This window comes from Acomys minous (genome assembly GCF_964271855.1).
Source record: "Acomys minous genome assembly, chromosome: 16".
Classification (NCBI taxonomy): Eukaryota; Metazoa; Chordata; class Mammalia; order Rodentia; family Muridae; genus Acomys; species Acomys minous.
The window spans coordinates 91530174-91546190 of NC_140498.1; the positions used below are offsets into that span (position 1 = coordinate 91530174).

At 45.7% G+C, this 16017-nt stretch overlaps 1 protein-coding gene across 1 annotated transcript in view; it reads right to left on the minus strand.

Moving 5' to 3' along the window:
- TAOK3 (TAO kinase 3) overlaps positions 1 to 16017 on the minus strand; it is a 168514-nt gene that overhangs the window by 94873 nt on the left and 57624 nt on the right. Inside the window, 1 exon segment of the mRNA XM_084762174.1 lies at positions 3860 to 3958. The gene's annotated coding sequence lies outside the window, so the exon portion shown is untranslated.

Consider the following 16017-nt stretch of genomic DNA (forward strand, 5'->3'; position numbering starts at 1 on the left):
AGGAAGAAGAAGAAAAAGAAGAAAGAAAAAATAAAGAGGAAACCACTGAAGTAAAAAACAAAAAAGAAGGAAAATGAAAAACAACAAAAGCAAAGTTCTTTTAGAAAAAGAACTGTACCTATTAACCTTGTATCAAAGTGATCTGTTAATTTAAAAAACGCAGATGAAAGAAATGACTAACCAGGACGGAGAGCGGAGACATCAGTATAGCTTCACCGGCAGCAGGTAATTAGGAACTTTCGTAAACAATGTGATATGAAGAAATTCAAGGACTTGAAAGAAATAGTCAAATACTTCAGGAAACACAAATCATAGTTTGCTCAAGGAAAATAATCTCAATATTATATTAAAACATAATGAGCTGCTAGGCCCTAAGCTTGAGGTCAGTCTCTCCAAGTCACATGGTAAAAGGAGAGAAACAACCCATGAAGTTGACCTCTGACCTCTGACCTCCACACATGCACCATGGTGCAGAAACACATACAGAATAAATAAGAGTAACAACGTGTTTTAAAGATTGAAATATGGGGGCTGGAGAGTGGTTAAGAGTGCCGCTTGCTCTTCTAGAGGTCCTGAGTTCAATTCCCACCAACCACATGGTGGCTCACAACCATCTATAATGTTATCTGATGCCTTCTTCTGCAGATAAAGCATTTATATATGATAAATAGATCTTAAAAAAAATAAATAAAATAAAGATTGAAATATAAGCCAGGTATTGGTGGTGGTGCATGCCTTTAATCCCAGCACTTGGGAGACAGAGGCAGGTGGATTTCCATGAGTTCGAGGCAGCCTGGACTACAGAGCAAGTTCCAGGACAGTCAGAGCTGTTACACAGAGAAACCCTGTCTTCAAAATCAAAAACAAAAAAATTGAAATATAAAAATTTTCCATAAATAAGCATCAAGGCTTTATCAACAATTCCAGCCCATATATAAGGGAGAAACAAAAGCCAGTCTACACAACTGCCCCAGAAAAGAACAAAAAGGTTATTATTCAAATGGAAACGGAAGCCATACTGTGCCCAGGTCAGAAACAAAAGTGCAGTCCACGGAACATAGAATCCACATCAGACTGCATCAAAATGAGATGTCTGCTATTCCAAAGACGCGCTACAACATGAAAGGGTAGGCAACAGCAGATAAAAGTCTGCGCAAAAAAAAGTTTCTCCCTTGTAAAAAGAAATTATATGGATATGTAAATATAAATTATAAAGAACTCTTAAAAGCCCCTAGCATTTTGATTTTTCTTCTCTCTCTCTCTCTCTCTCTCTCTCTCTCTCTCTCTCTCTCTCTCTCTTTACTTTTTTATGTGCGTTGTATATGTGTCTGTGTGTATGTCCATGCACCACAGGAATGCCTGGTACCTGCAGAGGTCCGAAGAGGGCGCTGGATCCCCTTGAGTGGGGGATACAGACGGCTGTGAGGCAGCATATGGGTGCTGGGAATTGAAACCAGGTCCTCTGCAAGAGCAGCCAATCCTCTTAACTTTTGAGGCACCTCTCCAGCTCCTACCACTCCACTCTTTTAAACGGACAAAAGATTTCAGTGAGCCTCTTATCAAGGAAGATGCCTAAGTGGCCAGTGAGAGGAGTTCAGCAGAGAGACACCAAACAGAACCATGAGATACTGTCACACAGTCACTGAAATAGCTAGCACGGAAAACCTCATGAGACCAGGCACAATGAAGGTGCGGAATAACTGGGTCCTAGAGATGCTACAGCGGGCAGGGAGGGGGGTATATAAAATGGTGCACCCTTTAGGAAAAAATACTTATTTGGGCAGTTTCTCATAAACCTTCCATGGGTGTATACATTCTGTTCTAGACAACTACACAAGAGGAACAAAAGCTTAAATCCATGCAGAGCTCTGCCCAGCAGCGTTTACGGCAGCAGCTGTGCTTTCTCTAGCCCAAACTGGACAAAGTCTAAATGCGCATCAGTGATGAATGCGTGAGCAACCTGTGGTACAGAGGCGAAGGCACGTAACAAAACAGACTGTAGACATGTGCAACAACATGGATGAATCTCAAAATGAGGATGCCAAGTGAAAGAAGACAGGCAGAAAGAGCATATCCTTTATGGTTTCATTTCTATAACGTCCTAGAAAATATTAACTGGGGCTGGAAAGATGGATGAGATTCGGAACTCTTGCTGCTCTTGAAGAAGACCCCAGTTCAGTTCCCAGCACCCATGTCAAGTGGCTCATAAAGTCCAGTAACTCCAGTTCTGGAGGCTCTGGCACCCTCTTCTGGCCTCTGAGGGCTCTGCACTCACGTGCACACACCTATACACAGACACATACTGATGGAACCAGAATATGTGTGTGACAGAGGCCAGGAAGGACGGGTTGAAGGGACACAAAGGGGCTTTGGGCATCAGAAGCTCTATTATCACCAGGGTGACAGTTTCATATACTTGTGCAGATTAACTCAAAGTTACTCTCCGTGTCAGGGAGAGGGACGCAGGCAGACACATACATGTATGTAACAGACTCAGAGGAGAAAAGCAGGGAATTCAGAGGAGAGACACTCGTGGTCACGGAGGACAGGAAATGTACATGACTTCACAAGTAATCAGAGAATTAGAAACTAAAAAGACAAGACATCTTACTTCGCTCACCACATTGGCTGAATAATCAAAAAATTCTGTACTTCCGGAAGCTGCTTTTAGCTGGCAGAGCCCTCTGGGGGTTCATACAAAGCCTTTCTTTAAAATTATGTAAAATTATTTTTGTTTTATGTGTGTGAGCGTTTTACTTGCACTAACATCTGTGTGCCACACGCATGCCTGCTGCCTGCAGAGGCCAGAAGAGGGCGCTGGATCCCCTGGAGCTGTGTAGTCACAGGCAGTTGTGAGTCACCATAGGGTGCTGGGAATTGAACTTGAGTCCTCTGGAAGAGTAGCCAATGCTGAGCCACCAATGCATCTCCTTGGCCAAAAGCAGTTTCTTTAAATTATTTTTTATTTTTTTTTGTTTTATTTTTGGTGGTTTTTTTGTTTGTTTGTTTGTTTTTTGTTTTTTCGAGACAAGGTTTCTCTGTATATCCTTGGCTGTCCTAGACTCGCTTTGTAGACCAGGCTGGCCTCGAACTCACAGAGATCCATCTGCCTCTGCCTTCCAAGTGCTGGGATTAAAGGCGTGCACCACCACCGCCCAGCTAGTCTCTTTACATTATTAAAGAAGATGTTTCTTTTTATTATTTTAACCCAGGTGCCTGTGGGGTTGAGGAGAGGGCATCAGAGCACTGTGGCTGCAGTTACAGGTGATTGGATATGAGTATCGGGAACTGAACTCTGGTCCTCTGTAAGAGTTGGAGTGTTAGCCAGGCAGTGGTGGTGTACAGCTTTAATCCCAGGACTCAGGAGGCAGAGGCAGGTAGGTTGCTGTGAGTTTGAGGCCAGCCTGGTCTATAGAGTGAGTCCCCGACAGGCAAGGCTACACAGAGAAACCTTGTATCAAAAAACCAAAACAAAACAAAAAATCCAAAAACCCCCGCATTTATTTCATCTTGCAAATTGTCTATGTGCATGTGTCTATGTGTGAGTTTGTCCTTGTGGCTGCAGTGCCAATGGCAGCCAGAAGAGGGCACCAAATCTCCTGGAGCTGGAGGTACAAGTAGTTGTGATCTGGCCCGTGTGGGTGTTGGGAACTGAACTCAGATCTTCTGCAAGTGCAGTGCATATTCTTAACCACTAAGCCATCTCTCCAGTTGTGTAATGTACTGCTTTCTTATTTATGTGTTTATATACCTTTCATTGTCTTACAAAGTCAGTAAAATTTCACTGTAGAAAGCCCAGAAAATACAACACATTCCTATTGTGCAAGAGGAAGCTACGTCACAGGGCCTTGCACAGTACCTTTTGGTGTGCGGCACAAGACCCACAGGAATGCTTGGGTTCATTGCAGCAGCAGTCTCTTCGCACTTACAACCCCAGTCTTCCACACACAGGATGCTCCTGTGGACAGAAGGGAAAATATATATAATTACAAGGAAATGTGAAGGGAGAAAGTAATTAAAGCTGGAGGTGGTAGCAGACATCTGTGGTCCCAGCAACTGCGGAGGGTGGGGACTGTGAATAGCTGGAGTCCAGGAGTTTGGGCAGCCTAATGAGACCTTCCGCTCTTGTTAAAACAAACCAATAACTATTGATGTAGCAGTTTTAAATAAAACTTTATTATCATGCATGGATGACAGATGTAAAAGATGCACCTTTCACCAGGGGCTACTTTGATTCCCATGAGATGAGCAGGATTCTCAGAACCTACAGGGAGGAGGCCGCAGAGCCGTACACGTGCCACGTAGCTCCACACTACCCACCAGGTGCTAACAGAGCTGGCGCAGAGGCCAAGAGTGCCTGCTGCCCTTCCAGAGGACGCAAGTATGGTTCGCAGCACCCACATAGGAGCTCAAAACCATCTGTGGCTCCAGCTCCAAAGGATAGGGTGGCCTCTTCTGGCCTCCGTGGGCACTGTGCACACACAGTGCACAGACATATATACAGACAAAACACCCATGCACATAGAGTAAAAAGAAAGAAAGAAAGAAAGAAAGAAAGACGAACAAGCATGACAATAAATAAGTAAAACTTGGCTAAGAACAAGAATCTGTAACCACCAGCACATGACACTAACCTGACGGTACACTGTCCCTAGACAAGGCTGGAGACTGCGCATGCTTCTTCCATAGTCATGAGGTGCACTGTCCCATCTACCTCCCTTTCCAGAATTGCTCATATCCAGTCTCCCACAATTTTTAAAAAGATTTATTTATTATGTATACAATGTTCTGCCTGCATATGTGCCTGCACACCAAAAGAAGGCACCAGATCTCATTATAGATGGTTGTGAGCCACCTGGGAATTGGGTTGCTGGGAATTGAACTCAGGTCCTTTGGAAGAGCAGACAGTGCTCTTAACCGCTGAGCCATCTCTCCAGCCCCCCACATTTTCCTATTAACTGTCAGTTTTCAATGGCTAAAGAAATATATGACTGCTGGGTGTAGTGGCGCACGCCTTTAATCCCAGCACTCGGGAGGCAGAGGCAGGCAGATCTCGGAGAGTTTGATGCCAGTCTAGTCTACAAAATGAGTCCAGGACAGCCAAGGCTACACAGAGAAACCTTGTCTCAAAAAACAAACAAACAAAAAACAAAAACAAAAGACAGAAAGAAAAAAAGAAACACATGACTAATGTGAACACAAATTTAGAAACCTTTTTTTTTTCAATACCTAACTCAGGGGCTGGGGAGATGGTTCAGCTGGCAAAGTGCTCACTGAGCACTGTCCTAATGACTGCTCGACGCTGGTCTCACAGAACAGTCACCATTCCTTCACAATGAGTACTCCACCTTGCAGAGGAAGGCTTTACCTCACTTGGCTCTGGGTTTCTGAACGCGTGTCCTGATGCTCCTGTGAGAGCACTTTACCCACTGAGCCATCTCTATAGCTCTGGAGTACACTTCTGTTTTGTCGAGATGGGGGAGTCTCACTATGTAAACCAGGCTGGCCTGGAACTCCCTATGTAGATGAGGCTGGCTTCAAAACTCCCAGAGATCTGCCTGTCTTTGCCTCCCGAGTGCAGAGATTAGAGTTGTGAACCACCACACCTGGCCTGGGAGTAAGTTTATTATGTATACAGTGTTCTGCCTGCATGTGCACCTACGACCAGAAGAGGGCATCAGATCTCAGTATAGATGGTTGTGAGCCACCATGCGGTTGCTGGGAATTGAACTCAGGACCTTTGGAAGAGCAGCCAGTTCTCTTAACCTCTGAGCCATCTCTCCAGCCCTTGTTTGTTTTTTCCAAGACATGGGTTTCTCTGTGTAGCCCTGGCTGTCCTGGTACTCACTATGTAGACCAGGCTGGCCTCGAATTCAAGAGATCTGCCTGTCTCTGCCTTTCAAGAGCTGGGACTAAAGGCGCGCGCCACCACTGCCCAGCTATTCCCTCTGATTCTTTGTGTGACTTGCTTTATCTAGAGCCTGTCCGAAGTTCAGCACCAGATTTCACCCGATCACTAAACCGTCAGTAACTGCCCAGCTTTACTCTCCCACTAATCTAGTCTGACAATAGCCTCCATGAACCAAGTCAGTCCCAGCAACATTGTGTGAAAACTACAGAGTAAGCTAGTGTGTGTGTGTGTGTGTGTGTGTGTGTGTGTGTGTGTACACGTGTGTGCATCTGTGCGCAGAGGCCAGCAGTCAATACCAGATGTCTCAACTGCTTCCCTATTATTCATTCACTCATCCTTTCCATATTTATTTGTTTAATATTTGTTTATTTGTTTATCTGTTGAGACAGGGTCTCTCAGGCGGGCTGGCCAGTGAGTTCCAGGGACCCCCTGTTTTCCTCCCCAGTGCACTGGGGTTACAGGCACATACTACCACACCGGCCTTTTCTGTGGGTACAGAGCAAGCACTTTACTAACTGTGCCACCTCCCCAGACCCAGCCTATAATTCAACTCTTTGCTTCACCTCTAAACAAGGAGATAAACACAGTCTGGAGCATCCAGAGTGTCCCCGAAGTAAGGTATATGTTTGAGTTCACTTCTTGGTTGAACTATGTGTCCTCAAGTTATCAACTAAAAACAACAACAACGAAACAAAAAAAAAAATCCTGCTTTATTAAAAAATGTAATTCCCATATCTAATCTGTCACCTAAACTGAGCTCACTGGTTTTTGGGTTTTCCCAGGGTATGTGCAATACTTTGATCATTTTCACCACAAGGAGAAAGTACAGCCTCCACTCTCGCCCTTTCACGCTAGGCAAACACTAACTAGCTTTTGTCCCCTTCCATTACCAGGTTCCTGATAAGTTTACAAGAACAGCTTCACACAACATGTGTCATACAGGAGAACATGTGTTCTCTTGGGGCAGGTTTCTTTCATGTGATGTAGGCCAGCATGTAGCACAACTCGGTGTTTTACGTCTGGTCAATGCCACGTAACATTCCTCTGTGTGAGCATACCACAGTTTGCCTGTAGGCAGCTCAGCTGATGGACAAGTGGGCCAGGTCTACCTGTTGGCTGTCGTGAATAATGGCCATACAGTCATCTGTGCCCACGTTTCCGAGTAGATGTCTGTTTTTTATTTCTCCTGAGTACATACCCATAGCTGCACTTAGCTGAGCTCTCCGGCCTCAGTAAATAGCTGAAGATCCGTGAAACCCTGTGCCAATCTCCTCTTGTCCAGCTTAGAACCAAAAATGAGACTCCAAATGCACCCTCCTCCCCAAACACGAAATATTTTCCCCTGGGAGGATTTCATTCTGGGCATTAGCTAAAGTGATGTGCATAAACTCTTCTTCCTTCCTCAGCCGCTTGCAACCTTAAATGTCACGTGGACCGTGACGGCTGAGAACTGTGCCAAGAACGCTGTCTTTCAGGTCTCGGGCCCTTGGGTCAACTAAACAATCTGGCTGGTTTAGGGTAGCTCTCGTCATCAGCCACAGCCACTCTTGTCCCTCAGAAATGGAAGCCTTCCAACGCTGGGAAGCGAGCGAGTGACTTGTTCACAGTCCTTGTAGGAGAAAAGAAGAAACAGAGATGGAGAATAGGAACGCAGCATTTCTATGACGTCCATTCCCAGAAGCTTGGAGGGCGATTCGCCGAGGCTGGCCTTTGCGTGGCTGTGTTTAATCCCACCACTTCCGAGACAAACCAGGAGCCAGCGAACCTGAAACCCCACAGTATCTCAGCATCAGGGCAGGGAGGAAGAGTCAGGATGCTTCCCACTGGACAAGCACCCACCTTCCTCCCTCCCCTCCTCTTCTCTCTCCTCCCTTCATTTCCTCCTTTCTCTCCCTCCCTTCCCTTCCCTTTCCTGACAGGCTGAGTCTCAGGGACTCACCTGCAAGCTGGCATTTCCTCAAACCAAAGCCCAGGACCTCTAATTTCCCAGCCCGGAGAGCTTCCCGTGCACCACACGCCCAAGTCAAACTTCCATGCAGCCCAAGTTGCTATATTTTGGAGGGCAATCCAGAAAATGCTAGGGTCATGTGAGACTGGGTTCCTGTGTCACACACTCTCCCAAGGACCTCCTAACACTCAAGATACACATATATATTTGCATTCAGTACTTGGCTAACAGCAGGCTCTGCTCTTGCAGAGGACCTGGCTTTGGTTTTCAGTTCCCACATCAGGTTGTTCACAGCTGCCTCTGACTTCAGCTCCAAAGGATCATATGCATCTCGCACATGCCTCTCGTACACACATACTCACATGCAGATATACATGCATAGAAATAATTTAAAATCAATCTTTAAAAAGGAATATAAAATTCTCACACAAACATATGCCTAAAGAGCTTGGGATTGGGCAGTCAAAATATTTGCCAAATGCATGCAAGGAAGGTCCTGGGGCCCTTAGCGATGACAGCACAAGAGAAAACAAAGTGGGTATGGCTAGAGGGCCTTGAGGAAGACCAGCAACTTGGGGTTCATATTAAAAGCAGCCTCTTAAAATAGCTGCTATTTGCTGGGTGTGGTGGCGCACGCCTTTAATCCCAGCACTCGGGAGGCAGAGGCAGGCGGATCGCTGTGAGTTCGAGGCCAGCCTGGTCAACAAAGTGAGTCCAGGACAGCCAAGGCTACACAGAGAGACTCTGTCTCAGAAAAACCAAAAAAAAAAAAAAAAAAAAATAGCTGCTATTCATCACTTGCTCTCAGAGAGTGGGCCAAGGCTTTGGAGGGCTGCAGCACCAGGGCATCAGAGGGCAGGTGGGGCATCAGAGCGTGAGATGGGACACCTATGAATTATTGGACAGCAGTGAAACTGAAGTTTAAACAGCGGTCAGAGCTTTTTCAAAGTTGGAATTAATACAGTGTGGGTGGCCACACCCCATGCCCACCGCCCAACCTAGATGCAGACTTGAAGAGAGTCACTTGCCAAGAAAGAAAAGTTGGTCTGCTGCCTGCCGTGCCTGCCTGCCCACAACTATTAACTGTTATTCTGAGGTAAGGAAACTGTCTTTTATGGTGCTTACATTTTGACAATGAAACTAGACAATAGTTAGCTTTTGCACCACCAAGATCACACAGCCCAGGGTGCTTGTGTGTCGCAGCGTTTGATAGCAGCAAGGGACATTGCAATCACCTGAGCTGTACCTCGCAATCGTGGCAGAAGTGTCCACATTTATTGATTTATCATCATAAGGATACTTTCAGCCTACACCTGGGTGAACTGACATTAAATTATATGACAAAGATTCTTCCAATACCTTCTTAAGACTAAGGTCTATGTCTCTGTGTTAAAAAACAAAACATAACAAAACTATTGGCTGTTCTGATTAATTGGGTTGGTAGACAGAGGGGAGAAGCCAGGCTCCTCAAATCCCTTAACTTTACATATTTTCATCATGCATGCATGAATGTTTTGTCCATGTGTATGTCTGTGTACCATGTGCGTGGCCAGTGTCAATAGAGATCAGAAGAAGGTATCGGATCCCCTGAAACTGGAGTTACAGACAGTTGTGAGCTGCAAGATGGGGGTGCTGGGGAATCGAACCTGGGTACTTTGGAAGGGCAGCAAGTGGTCTTAACCACTGAGCCATCTCTCCAGCCTGCATCTCTTAACTTGAATATTGAGTAATTTTGTACTGTCTGCTACTTCGATGGGAGGCCAGAAACTTGAGATCAATCCTGCATCTAGCTCAGAAAGTAAACAGTACTCTACATGAGTCTTAAATCAAGATGGGGCGGGGCCTGGTGGAGAGATGGCTCAGTGGTTAAGAGCACTGTCTGCTCTTCCAGAGGTCCTGAGTTCAATTCTCTGCAAACACATGGCGCCTCACAACCATCTATAATGTGATCTAATGGAGGCCTACGTACAGGCAGAGTACTGTATACATAATAACAAATAAATATATCTTTAAAAAAATCAAGACTTGGGGGCTGGGGAGATGGTTAGAGGTTAAGAGTACACGCTGTTTTTGCAAAGAACCCGGGTTTGGTTTTCAGCACCCATATCAGGTGGCTCACAACCTGTAACTCCAGTTCTATGGGATCTCACGCCCTCTTCTGGCCTCTATGGGTACTGCACTCAAGTGATGCACATACAGACAAGCAGATGCACGTGCACATACACATTAAAAATTAAAAAAAAAAATTCAAGAACAGTACAAAAATGGAACTCATCTAGCCTTATAAATTCCACATTATTCTAACAGGCTTGACCAAACGGCGGACTTCATTATGCACTACAAGTTTAATGATATATAGCTATCAAATACATAATATGAATGCTTTAAATGACTGCAAAACACAATAATAATAATAATAATAATACATCTAGTATTTCTCAAACTTGATTACCTTTCATCCATATCTATTATCAACAAGTTTTACAGACCTATCATCCTTTTTAAAACTAGCTTTCGGGTTATTTGGCTAATTCGTTTATCACATATATTTACTCACTTACTCACTCACTCACTCATTCTTTCATTCATCCAGCAAGTACATTAAGCATCACCTGTGTGTCCAGCACTGAGCAAGGCTTTAGGTTCTTTGTGGCCTGAGTCAGCCTGTGCTTTAGTACTTATTACTTTAGACATGTGCGCGCAAGTACACGTGCTTGTGGGCAGCATGCGTGCAGGGGGCCTCTGTCTGTCTCTGCATTAGGGCCTTGACACAGTCTCTCACTGGCCAGCAAGCACTCAGAACCCCCCTGTCTCCGTCCTACAATGCTGTGGTGATGGGCACACACAGTTTGGGCCAGGTTTTTATGAGGGTGGTAGGGATTTCAACTTGGGTCCACATGCTTGCAGAGCAAGCTCTCCTACCCACTGAGCTGCCTTCCCAGCCATGGTGCCTAATTTCCTGACCTGTGGTGCCAGGATAAGACTATGCAAATGAATGCGGAGGTCACAGGAAATCTGTTGACAGTGAAGATGGGTCTCTGCGTACTTAGTGACCAGAAATCTGTTCAAACTCAAGTGCTAATGAATGCCAGGTGTTTCTGACAGCCTTCACTGTAGAGCATAATGTCACTGCAGCCATGCTTCTGAGCGCAGCAATGCGCCAGTGCACTGTGCATACTGTGGTACTACGCCTCTGAAAACACCTGGGATCAGATTCAAGGGCAAAGCATGTTACAAACTGGGCACACAAAGGTTTCCTATTCTTACAGAAGCCTTAGCGCTGAAATACACACAGCAAGGACTTTTCCCATTTCCCCATCACCATTCCCATAATATAAAACCCAAAAAATTCAGTAGAAAAAAACCAAACCAAAACAAAACAAAAAACCCAAATCATCCAGCAGATTAACAAGACAAGTCTCAAAAGAAGACACGCAAACAGAGCAGAAAGCACATTCAAAAACAAACAAACAAAAAAAACCCGCTCAGCATCTCAGCCACAGGGGGAAATGCAAATCAAAACCAGGAGGAGATGCCACTTCCCTCCAGTAAGAATGGCTATTATCAAAGAGACAAAGGTGACAAGAGCTGGGAAGGACGTGTGAGAGAGAGAATCCTTCCCGGCACAATGTGGGAGGAAACGCACATAAATACAACCATTGTGCCAAAAAGCATAAAGGCTCCTGGGAAAATTCTGTCCCCGTTGATTGCTCTTGCTGTTCAGAGTTAGCCGAGAAATGGAAACAACTGAAGTGCTCGGGCCCCTGGCCACTACTCAAGCATGTGCGTGGCTCAAACGCACAGGAATAGTGTTCGGCCGTTTAGAAGACTGAAATGCCATCGCTGGCAACGGCATGGATGGAGCCGGAGGTCACTGTGGTAAGCTGAATAAGCCTGGCAGAGAATGAAAAGGACCATGTGATGTCACTGTGGTGGCTTGAACAAGAAATGTCCCCCATAGGTTCATATATTTGAGTGCTTCGTCACGAGTTGGTGAAGCTGTTTTGGAAGGATGAGGTGGGTGTGGTCTTGTTGGAGGAGGTGTGTCACCGGGCCAAGTTTTGAGTTTTCAAGAGACTCTCCACCATTCCCAGTGTCCTCTCTTTCTGCCTCCTCCCTGTGGATCAAGATGTGAGCTCTCGGCTATTGCTCCAGCGCCATGCTCCCCGCCACAACGGTCACTGACTCTAACCCTCTGAAACTGTAAGCCCCAAATAAACCCTTTTTCTGGAAGTTCCTTTGCCATGGTATCTTATCAAAGCAATAGAACAGCAGCTAAGACGGTCACTAATCTGTACAACCTTTAACAAGCTGATCCGATAGGACTTGAGAGTAGAGTGGGGCTCACAGGCTGAGGTGTGTAGGGAGGAGAGGGAATTGGACACAGGTTGACTGGTTGGTACTAAGACACAGGTGATATAGAAATATAGGCAAATGCAAACCAAGTTTCAATAGTGATTACCGCAGGTGGTGGGAACATACGCATTTTCTGTTCTCTTTGTCTGCTGTATGAATTATAGTTCCTCATTGTTCATATGTCACTTTCGCAGTGAGACTGGTTCAAATGTTTATGGTAAGAATTAGTTTGGGGGCTGGAGAGATGGCTCAGAGGTTAAGAGCACTGACTGCTCTTCCAAAGGTCATGAGTTCAATTCCCAGCAACCACATGGTGGCTCACAACCATCTATAATGAGATCTGGTGCCCTCTTCTGGTGTAAATGCAGGCAAAACACTGTATACTTAATAAATAAATAAATAAATCTTTAAAAAAGAATTAGTTTGGAAGAGCGGGAGACGGGAGCAGGCAGGGCAGGTGAGGGATACCGAACAGGAAAGATAGTTCATTCTAGGGTGTGGCAACACAATTGAAACCAAGCAGATACCCCCCTCTGTCTCCATGAATCTGGGCATGTGGACCAGGCAGCAGCCCAGTAAGGAACTGAGAGCCCACAGGCTTGGACATCCCAGAAAAGACATGGCATCCGAGGTAGTTCTGGGGCTCTAGAAACCGGTGACAAGGGGGAAGTTCATTCAGCAAATGAAAGCCAAGAGCTGAGAAGGGTCAAGCTTGGGGGTGAGAAAGAAGAGAGTTTCCAGATAGATGGAGTTAAAAGTGCTAAGGGCACCCAAGAAGAGGAACATAGTAAGAAAAAAAAAAAGATGGAGGTCAGAGGTCAAGGTCAATGACGGAGCTTGGTGAGACAAGGGCAGTGCTGGCTCGGAAAGGGAACATGTTCAGGGCGCCTGCACTGACTTGGTTGGAGGGAAGAGGCGGCTGAAGACCACATCAAAGCTGAGGCTTTAGTGGGCAGTGGATGAATTCTAAGTGTGCCCTTCTCATTGAACATACAGTCAAAATGCTAAAATGACTTCCTTAGGTCAGGTAAGTGAAATGAACGAATGAATGAATACTAATAACACAATTTAGGTGCTTGGTTTTTTTGTTTTTGTTTTTGTTTTGTTTTGTTTTGTTTTTTCGAGACAGGGTTTCTCTGTGTAGCGTTGGCTGTCCTGGACTCACTTTGTAGACCAGGCTGGCCTCGAACTCACAGTGATCTGCCCGCCTCTGCCTCCCGAGTGCTGTGCTTGTTTTTTATGTGTACGAGTGTTTTGCTGCATGTATGGATGTGCATCACATATATACCAGGTGTTTGCAGAAGCCAAAAGGAGGCAGTAGATGCCCTGGGACTGGAGTTACCAAAGGTTGTGAAGCGTCAGGTGGGTCTTGCGAATTGAACCCACGTCCTCTGCAACATGCGTTCTCCATCCCTGAGCCATCTCTCCAGCCCCAGGTCTGCACCCAAGTCTAGGATTTGGGGAGTGTTGCTCAATACACACAAACACGCCTGTTTGTGAGACAGGGTCTCACTAGGTTCCTGGTGCCCTGGCACTGGCCATAAGGGCCACCCTTGGTCTTGAACTCACAGAGATCCACTTGCCTCTTTCTCCCAAGGGATAGGATTATAGGTGTGTACGGCTGTGCCTGGCTTCTTAAGTTTTCAAAAGATCGCTGCACACTTGCTTCATTGTAAAGGAAAAGAAAAACAAACAGACAAAGGCTCCAAGAAAAAACAACTCCCCTCCCCAAGAACCAAGCCTTTGTCCTTTTTTTAGGACGCTTTCCTCCTTCTTCCACCCTCTCTTTCTCATCTTCCTTTTTCTGAAGTGGATAGAGCTTGATGCCACATTGAACAAACTGAAATTAGTCAACATATTTAAGTGTGTGCTTTAAGAGTCAGTGTGTAAATAGCATCACAGATTGGGAGTGGCTCGCAGTGGGGCCCGGGGAAACGGAAGTGTCTCTCTCCTCAGTGCTTTCATAGATGGAGTCAGCTGTCTTGGGGACCTGACACTCCCTCCCCCCCACACTGAATTCCTGAGGCAAATGCCTGGGTACCTACATGTACCTGTGCCCTCTATGCCTTCAGGAAGGCAGCCACTGGGGACCGCAGAACTCAGCAGTGGGGCCCTTGCAAAGAAACCGGCTTCAGTGCTGAGCTCCCCGGCATGTAGTTCTAAAAAGGTCACAGCTATTAGCAAGAGCTTTCGTGGCTGTTGGCTTGAGAACAATTCTCTCCTCCTTCCATCTTGTCGAGCGGGACAGAGGTCTTTAATCACGATCAGTTAGAGACTCGAACTTCAAAACCGAAGTGTTTATATTTAGTTTTTGAGACAGGGTCGCGCACTGTTGTTTGGGCTAGCCTGGAACTCAATGTATAGCCCAGGTTGGCCTGAACTCCTAGAGAGCCTCCTGCCTCTTCCTTCCCAGTGATGGGGTTATAAGCATGAGCTGGTGAGGCCTGGCTAAAGTAAACTTAAGGGTCTAGCTGGCCTCTACTACGAAAGGGAGGGTGTCTTCCACCTCCCACCCTTCCGCTCACATGCTGAAGCAGTGGGTGACTATTTGGAGACGGAGCCTTTAGGATGGAGAATGGAGGTCAAATGACATCTTAAGGGCGGAACCCTCATCTGGTGGGACTGGGGTTCTTAGAAGTGAGAGACAGACAGGGAGACTGTGGCTGGCCAGAAGGTAGCTGGTACCCAAGAGGAAAGCCCAAAGCAAGAACAGGGTCTGCAGCACACTAGGTTCGGCCTTGCAGCCTCTACTAAATATGCATATGTACACACATAGATATACACATATGCAGATGTATATATTGTATTATACATAAGTATATTTTTACATAAATGTTATATGGATATATACAAGTACATATGTAAATACATTTATGGATGTGTATATACATGTATATTATATAAGCTTCTTGCTTATATACACATAAGTCCATATTTTATATATGCATTTTATGCGTTGATACACAATTCCAGGATAGAAAGAAAATGCATGATATTTGTCTTTCTGCACTTATTTTTCTTAGCATGCTGATCTTCAGTTGCTCCATTTTCCAGCAAATACCATCATTTCATTTGTGTCCATGGCCAAATAGACATTAAGAATCCATCTCGCGAGCCGGGTGTGGTGGTGCACGCCTTTAATCCCAGCACTCGGGAGGCAGAGGCAGGCGGATCCCTGTGAGTTTGAGGCCAGCCTGGTCTACAAAGCGAGTTCAGGACAGCCAGGACTACACAGAGAGACCCTGTCTCAAAAAACCAAAAAAAAAAAAAAGAATCCATTTTGCCCAAATCAGAATGGCAGGCATTAAGAAAGGAGACAACAGGTCGCACTGGTGAGGATGTGGGAAGAAGGGAAGTCTAATTCACCGCAAGTGAGAAAGCAAATTGGTGCAGCTATTATGGAAATCAGAGTGGCGGCTCCTCAAAAGTTCTAGGAGTGGAACTACCACGTGACCCAGCTGACCACTCATGGGCGTAGCCCTGAAAGACTAAGTAAGGGGTCACAGAAGCATCAGCACACACAGCACTACTAGCAAGAGTTAAGTTACACAACTAGCCTCAGCATCCATCACAGAGTAAATAAAGAACATAGATGCTTTGTTAATTGTTTCCTCTCAAAATATATCATGGGAGATGGAGAGATGGCACAGCGGCTAAAAGCTCTTACTGCTCTTGCACAGGCCTGGAATTCAGTTCCCAGTAGCCACATCATATGGTTAACAATCTTGTAACTCTGGCTCTACAGGGATCTAGCGCCCTCTTCTGGACTCAAGGGGCACTGCACCCACATGCATAGACACAG